Raw genomic sequence first — 8,836 nt, 5'->3', positions numbered from 1 at the left:
AGAGTCCTCCATCCATTAAAGTGCTTTCCATCATTCTGTGTTTTGTGTGGCCTATGGTTCAGGTTGATTTCAGTTCCTAAGTGTAAGTATCATTATTGTTTTCAGATTCCATTTAGGATGGAGTAAGCATACACTATCTTTTCAAACCGAATCCAGCAATTAAACCTCAAACAACACACATGGAGATATTTGTGACTACCTAGGAGAGCAAATCACAGAAGGCAGACTGGAGGAGTCAGCAGAACATTAAAAATACCACATTGGAGAGTTTTCCACTTCTACCCTGAGTCTTCTCTCAGACATCCTGGAACATGGCTGAATTTTAGAATATGCCCTGATATTGGGAGCTGCAAATAAATTGTCGGCTTATCTGATCCATTTTTAAGTGAACTCTTGGGGTTGAGTTCTCTGAACCCTCAGAGAACTCTTGGTGTTATCTCACAGATCTGAGGCCTCTCCATTACCTTGGCAACTTCTTCTCAAAGAGAATTCTGTGATAACATGGAATTTATTGGTTCAGACAGCCCTATGTTCAAATGCAACTTTCCAGTGGCAGAAAAAAATACCAGGGAACCCAAATAGCCTTGAGGCACCAGCTGCCTGGAGGAGGAAGAATTACTGCTCAAGTGATAAGTCTCCAATCAAGCCAGTTTCCCTACAGCCTCTCCCTTTTTGTTTATCTTGCAAAACTGTTCCTCACAATAAATCCCCCTTTGATTTGTTTTGCTATAAATAACATATTAGCAGACTTTTTCTCTTTGTTGGGGACAGACTCCTCAGGACTGATCTTCCCACAAAACCCCTGCTGTGAAACTATTTTCCATGTCTTTATCTCTAAATATTATTTCAGACTTTTAATTTCCCAGCCAGTTCACACATTTGTTTGGTTTACTGATCCCTTGCTGTGCAGGACACAGTGACACCCCACTTTTGTGTCTCCTAGAGAAGAAAAGAAATTCTTCATCTCTGAGAAACTTGGAATGTCCACACTTTCTTTTTCTTAGGGTTTTTCTTTTCTCCATTCTACTTGATCTTGACTTGGGAAATTGTCTATGTTCACAGTGGTGGCAGCAAAGACTGTGGGGGCTTTCCTTTATCATTTGAGGAGCTGATTTCCCAAGAGAGTGTCACTTAATTCCACTACTTCATTACTCTGTGTCCTCTTAGTATTTGTGGGATCCTGGCCTCTGTCATAGGAAATGGGCAGAAGACTGGAAGGGAAGGCCTGAGGACACACACATAGTGGGAAGGTTGTGGAAATGAGCTTGGAAAAATCTTCCTGCAAATCAGGCTCAATTCTGAGCTACCCTTGCATTGTTCCGATCTCAGAGGGGATACAAAAGAATATGGACTAGAATTGATATGTAGACTGTTAACTGAAACTCAGCTGACCCCTGCAAATCTCACAATAAAGAAAGACCCAAATGTCATGGCTAAGGGTTTCTAAATTGATATAATATAAAAATCACAATCCACACAAAGTTGGTTTAGTCTAAATGGATATATAGTCTACTGAAACAAAAATATAAACATAGGATTTTTAAATAGATGCATCATATCACAATATATAATTAAATGTAATATACTGTATAAAATATAAGACCACTAGGCATGTAAAGAACCAGAAAGTCTCAACTGACATTAGGACAATGAACAGATAGATATTCTATTGACCAAACTGGACAGCCAATATTATAATAAAGACTATATTGCAAAGATTCTACACCAATCTTTAAAATTGATAGTAGAAATAATGTCAAAGTATCTGTAAATAAGTGGAGAGAGACAAAGTTACATCAAGGAAACAGAAGATAAAGCAAACAAGAAGTGGCAGTACCACAGATGAGAGGTATGTTAAAAGGAATTAAGAGAAGATTATCTCTGGAGAATGAAAGAGTAGTGATCTCCAAGTCAGAGCAAGAAAACTATCCCATGATATAACACAGAGAGAAAAAAGAGAAAATTTTGTTTATTTAATCAAAAATGACTTTTAGTTTCTGGTCTGGCATGTCAGAAATTTACAAGTTGTCACAACACATTTTTCACTTTTATACCCTGTAGTCCATTATCCATATGACAACTATAAATCACTTAATAGCATGATTGGGCTCATGGAGAACCTACAGAAGATTCCCTTGATGTGTCTCTGTGTTCAGACTGAGTCCAGATTCCTCCCTTGATCCCTTTCCCAGCAGCATCACCTGATCCCATCTCTCCACCCCTCTCTACTCACACCCTGTTCACTCTGTGTTCTTTTAGTATTAGTGGGATCCTCTTCACTCTGATCCTCCCACCAAGTCTTCCTCTCTGCTATTCCAGATCCGGAGATGTCTTTGGCCCTTCTTGCCTTAGTTCATCACTCAGGCTGACTTCTAAGAATGGAGGGAAATAAACCTGTCCATTGTCTCTGAAAAGTGTAAGGAAGGGAACAAGTTTTGGATGTCTTTAAGTTTAGGCAAACGAGGTAGAAGTAGTTACTGTTTCTCATCTTCTGGAAAATAAGCCGTAGTGCATTCACAAATTCACAAGAAATTTGTGGCTATATTTTTATGTGTAAATGTACTTAGGGAATCATATAACTGGAATTCTAGCTAGAAATTGGTTGGAGTCACCATTGAAATCATGAACTGTTAGGAACCCCTGAGGGGGAAGGGGTTCCTAACCCCTTCAAGACATCTCTCTTAGTTCTGGAACAAAAGGATCCTCTCAGGGATCCAACATGGCAGCGGGCATGGAGAGATCAAGTCTCTGGCCTCTTCAGCTGCACAGGCATAGGGAGTCTTAAACCATCTAAATGCTGTTTGCTCAGGATCACTAGGCAATTCTGAGCTGACGTGGATCTGGGGCGAACAGTCTGCGCCTCTCAGAACACACACTGAGCCCAGAGCGGCTGAATTCAGGCTCCCGTTGGCCTGCATCTCACAGACAAACCGCTGTGACTCAGCGCTAAACGCTCCCGCTGAACCAACTTGTCGGCTCCTCCTGAATCTGTGGAGGTTCATACCAACCGAGCCTTCATAGGCAGTGGCCACAGGATTGAGATGGGGCTTGGGAGAGCGGGTCAGGACCCACCAGTTGCATCGGACACCCAGCAAAGGGAACGAACTGTCGCCATTTGCATGGGATATCACCATGGCAGAGAACTGACATTATCAGAATGCGGCGGAGGAGATAACTTCATTGAAACCGCGGCAGTTTCAATGTCCCTAGTCCTCCCTCTCCACACAGCAGGGAAATCTCAAGGGCCCCTCCCGGCTCTCCCGTGAGCATGATAGTCAGACCACGGGAACCAGGAGCGTGCGGGATCCCTGGCTACTGCTGCCACCAGAGCTGAGGTCTCTTGCACCAGGGACCAGGGGCATGGCTACCCGAGGTTCTCAGCCCCACACTCCACAACCTTAGGAGCTGAGAGAATGGCAAGCAGGGAGAGTGTGCCCAATCGTTCAAGAAAATAGGGCTCCTGGGAGCAGCAGACTTGGCGTGTAGCCAGTATTGTAGTGAGCGTCACCGGTGAGCGGGGCCTGGCTGGAGGAAAAGTGGGGAAGTGACTAGACAAAAGGAAAGATCCACCGGGTGCATGAGGGTGAGAGCCGCACGGGGGCCAAGGGGGCGCAAGTCGGTGGCTGGGGACTCCGGGCCCCCCGGCAGCGGCCCAGGGGGCAGGAGGCCTGAGGCAGGCCTGGGGGGGTGGGTGGGGGGAGCGGGGCGGGGAGATGGATAAACTGACCATCATCTCAGGATGTCTCTTTCTGGCCACCAATATCTTCGCCATAGCCAGCATCGCCAACCCCGACTGGATCAACACCAGGGAGTCAGCGGGAGCACTCACTGGGGGCTAGTGCCACAGTGTCAAACAATCCATGGACGAGACCGGACGTGCATCCCTCCTCAGCTGCCCCCAGAGTGGGTCACCACACTGTTTTTTATCATCACAGGAATCATTTCATTGACTGTCACATGTGGTTTGCTGGTGGCTTCCCACTGGCGAAGAGAAGCTACAAAATATGCTTGATGGATAGCATTCACTGGAATTATCCTTTTCTGTATGGCTGCCCTAATATTTCCAATAGGATTTTACATCAATGAAGTCAGAGGTCAACCTTATAAATTACCCAACAACACAGTAGTTGGGTCATCATATGTACTTTTTGTCTTATCGATTTTCTTTACAATAGTAGGACTTCTATTTGCTGGCAAAGTTTGTTTACCAGGCTGATGAATGTCTAAACTGCATGACTCTATTATTTTTTATTTTATTTTATTTTATTTTTTATTTTTATTTTTAGAGGGTGGGAGGACAAAGACAAGGCATCTGAGCTGTCCTCTCATAGGAAAATGCTTAGGTGAAACTGATGCTGAAAAGGAAAAAATGCTTTGATTTATTCTCAATATGCACTTTGGATTAAAAAAAAAAAAATTGAGAGCCTTTCCATAACCAAATACAGACAATAATGACTAAATCTCCTGAGCATATTCAGGCAGTCAGTCTGCACTGTGATAGCAACCTAGTGAAGGAGAATGCTTTAAACTGAAAAGCATTTGGCCCTTTGTGACTCTGTTGTTCCGTTTTTAACATCTAATGATTCATTTGAGAAAAAAAGTCTAAGTATTTATGAATCATGGTGGACCAGAGGGATGCAAAAGAAGTTCATGTGGGGCTGGCCTCACCTCCTAAGAAATTAGTGTTCACAATTTCCTTGTAATGGTATGAGCCTTTGGCACCAGAACGGATTACCATTGCATTACTGCACCAACAAGCCAATAGATCAAAATGTGTTTGCTAAAATGTATGTAAAAATTCTGAAATTCCCTAATCTCTATGTACAAAAAGAAAAGGAAAAAATCAAAACACTAAGAGACATGTTGTTTGGGGTGGGTGGGTGGGGAAAATCTTCCTTATATTTATATAAATATATACAATATATATATATATATATATATATATATATATATATATATATATATATATATATATATTTTGCTGATGCAGTATACAGTGTGTATATATGTGTGTGTGTGTATGTGTGTGTAAATTTATATATGCACACATGCAAACAGTTACTGGAAGAGAACTCTGAATGCTTTGCTAGCAAACACTGTGGTGTGCAAACCTAGAACTCACTCAATAGAAAAAAAGCCATTTATCTGAAGGCTGCATAGTGGAGAGAGTCTTCAGTTTACCTCGTTCTTTGTAGCAGCCCTTGATTTTAACCGGTTTTTGAAATAGGTACAAATAATCCCTTACCTTTCTAGGTGTAATTTTAAGTTAAGCTAAAAATTCTTTGTAGGTTAATTTATTTGTATATGATAGTAGTAGGTAAGATCATGTCAAACCTTATAATTTGGGGAATCTAACACTATTTAAATTATTGGAAATTGTCTATTGTATAGAGATTCTTTTTTCTATTGGCTTGGTATGTTACATTAATAATGCATTTTACATGTTCAAGCACACAACTTTACATAAATACAAAGTTCACTAGCAAACATCTGGCTTTTTTGACTACTTACAACACTAATTTCACTCTGCCATAAAAATTAATGTTTCTGTTCTTTTTATCTGTAAGCATTATTCACATACCTTTACCAAAAACTCAAGCAGTACAATATTTTCTTTATTTGCTGTATGCCTTTGTTTGCTAAAAGCTAACATTTTTTTGCATTTATTTTAAAGGGCTGTACTAAACCCATAGCTTTAAGTTTTTTTCCTTAAAAAAGCATTGTAGCCAATGCTTGAACTCACGAATGGTTTTAAAATACGGTATTTCTCTTCTCCACATTTCCATGCCTTCGTGTCAAAGCTTAGTTGTTTTTCCTGGTGAGCATCATAGATAATCTCCTGTTCGAAGTGTGGACAGGAGGGTGTTTCACAGCAATGGAGCTAAGTTTTTCCTCTTTTTAGTGAAATGGCAACCAGATGTCCCTGTCAGTATAATAGAGACAGTCTCATGTAGCCCATGCTTCACACAAGCAGGAATGAATGCACTGTTTCTTAAGAAGATACTTTATAAATTATAGAATGGTTCCTTCAGAGATGGGGCTACCTCCTCAGATATTCAGAGTATGAAATGGAAGAGCTCAATGTGTTTCACACTGGCTTGTTTGGTATTCATATATCTTACTGTTAATTCTGCAGTGTTTCATTGTGAATGAAAACCCCATTTTCAGCTCACTCTTTAGTCAACGATGGGCTGGGGTGTTGGACCACCCCTGGGTGTGTTCCTTGAGCGTTCTGAGGGAATGTCATACTTTTCCTTTTTACCTTCCCCAGGTTAAAAAAAAAAAAAAAAAAAAAAAAAACTTTGGAAAACCCAAGGGAGACCATTCCCCACGTATTGTGATGTCTAGTCAATTCTAAGAGAACCACCGGACACATGTGGACATTTGGGATTGCATTTCCCATTGTGATTTGACAGGTCCTCAAATCAAAGGGAACACTTTAAAAGAAAGCTTTGGTTGTCACCATTATACCACTGAGATAGTGTTAGCAAAGTATGGTTCAAATTAATTTATGGTATAACCAAGAGATTTTCTCTTCCAAAAGATGGATTTTATTGTAAATAGTTTCTCAAAATATTTTTAACTGGATCATGAGCATGGGGAGAGAAAGTTTCTCAGCTGCTAAGAATTTCCCCACTGTTTACTTATTTCACTTACAGTGGTATTGCATATAAGATTACAAAATTTAAGGTTTTATTTATATCTATTACCCAAACCATTAAATTGTCCTTGATTTCATCATTGTCTTGGAGGTCCAGTGCATAAAGGACTGATAGAGGGAAAGTTCCTCTAGCCAGTCTGCATGCTAACCCAGGATTAAGACCATCTCATTGAGTAGTATGTGAGGTCAAGTCTTTGTACTCTTCCAGACCAAACATTGAAATGGACTCATTCATATAACTTTCTGTAAATCCTGTAAGTGAAAAGATAGTCAACTGTCAGCAGTTGCTTTTAAAAAGGTCACTATAATAAGTACTATATAGTACAGTATTAATTTATAACAGGATATCATATCTTGTAAACTGTATATAAAACACAGTTTTATGGTGCAATCATTTGTCCAACTTTTGTCTGTTACATTGTTTTTAGAGTGTACGTTCTTCTCATACCTAAGAATATCACTGTAAAATGCTGAAAACTATCTTTTTGTTTTATTTGCACAAGACTGAATTAGTTTGAAATCTTTGGAAGCTCCTATTGAACATGCCCAGACACCTGTAAACATAAAAATATTAAGTTCATTAAAAGTAAACATTTCAGTATGATTCTTTCCAAAGGTAATCCATGTTCTATGTTGTTAACGTGTGAATGTGATTTTTCTGACTTGTCCACCTCTTAACCTATTTTCTGTTTTGTTTTTGAAGGATGGCTTTTTTTTTCTTTTTAATGTTCTAGATGACCAAAACACTATTGGTTTTTACCCTTTTGCCTAAAGCTTTGATATCTCCACTTGATGTTCTATGAAGTCACTGTTTAATCTCTTAAGTGAAATACTAAATAGTCCTGGTGACAAACAATCCATTGATTTAGAGAAAAGCCCAGAAAAAAAGTATTGAAAGGTAACTTTGGATATATTGTTAGCTATTATTTTGCATCGTGGGCTTCATAGGAAGAACATGTTGCATTTAATTTGTCTTTATTATAAGACTACTAGACACAAATTACTCTTACTATAGTAACCGCTTTATCAACCCACTTTGATCTTCTTTTAAAAATTAAATTTGCATTCACAGTTCAAAACAGTAAGCTGTCTTTCAGAAAAATTTTGAAGGATAAAATACATGAAGTGCTGCAGTCTGGCTGGGCACAAAATCACAAGCCACCACACAGCTTGTAGATTCAAACAGCAACTCTTTATTCCCGAACTCACACCAGCCATCTACAATCACGTTCTGGGGAAATCCACGTTCTCTGCCCAAATCCACATCCACTGGGCTTCTGTCTCCCAAAAAATACTGTCTGAATCCCGTGAGAACTCAAGGGGAATTCAGGCAGCAGGATACGCCCTATTCCCAGCAGGAATAACCTTAAACCTGGAATGCCCTAAACCCGATTATCCTAAACCGGGAACACCCTAAACCCGGATTCGCCCTGGTCCTTGAGCAAGGTCACCTACATGCAATGTCACTGCAAAATGTCCTAATTCCAAGAGTCCTTCCACTAAGCAACATGGGGTACGCTGGCAAGGAAATTGTCATACCTACTTGGCTAATGGCTCCCAGCATCTCCCCCCTTCTGATTAATTAAACAACAAGCAATGTGGCTTAAGGACCGTGCCTGGTAGGTTGTCCAATTCAACATATGGTTCTTACCCGTCATGGGAAAAACTGACCTTTAGGCGTCAGCCTCCTGTCTTAGGTTGATACCACTGCAATTGGATCATACCCGTCACTGACTACCGGTCTAGCATACAGCCATACTTGTGAATAGGTCTATGCACCAGTGGGGGAGGGGTGAGGTTCTTTGCCTCACCTCTGTTGGCCCCCAAATTTGGCCTTGGTGCCAGTGGGGGAGTGAGGTTAATATGGCTTAAGGACCGTGCCTGGTAGGTTGTCCAATTCAACATATGGTTCTTACCCGTCATCAGAAAACTGACCTTTAGGCGTCAGCCTCCTGTCTTAGGTTGATACCACTGCAATTGGATCATACCCGTCACTGACTACCGGTCCAGCATATAGCCATTGGCCCCAAAATTTTAGACCATCACTAGCAGAAGGGAGGAGGATACAGAAATGCCACGACACCAAGCCAATTGACGGCTCCTTGGGAAAAATTGCATCACTGGTGACACCATCAGCAAAGATATGCCAGCACTACCAATTAACATGGGTTGCGC

The 8,836-nt window shown here is 40.7% G+C and overlaps 1 pseudogene; it reads left to right on the top strand.

Annotated features, from left to right (window-relative positions):
* Window positions 1–3,713: 3,713 nt before the first annotated feature.
* LOC114107649 (uncharacterized protein C16orf52 homolog B-like) lies at window positions 3,714–4,216 on the top strand (annotated as a pseudogene).
* Window positions 4,217–8,836: the final 4,620 nt, after the last annotated feature.

The sequence above is a fragment of the Marmota flaviventris genome, chromosome 1 (genome assembly GCF_047511675.1).
Source record: "Marmota flaviventris isolate mMarFla1 chromosome 1, mMarFla1.hap1, whole genome shotgun sequence".
NCBI classification, from domain to species: Eukaryota; Metazoa; Chordata; class Mammalia; order Rodentia; family Sciuridae; genus Marmota; species Marmota flaviventris.
The sequence above is the reverse complement of the archived record's forward strand: the minus strand, read 5'-3'. Positions and strand labels throughout refer to the sequence as shown.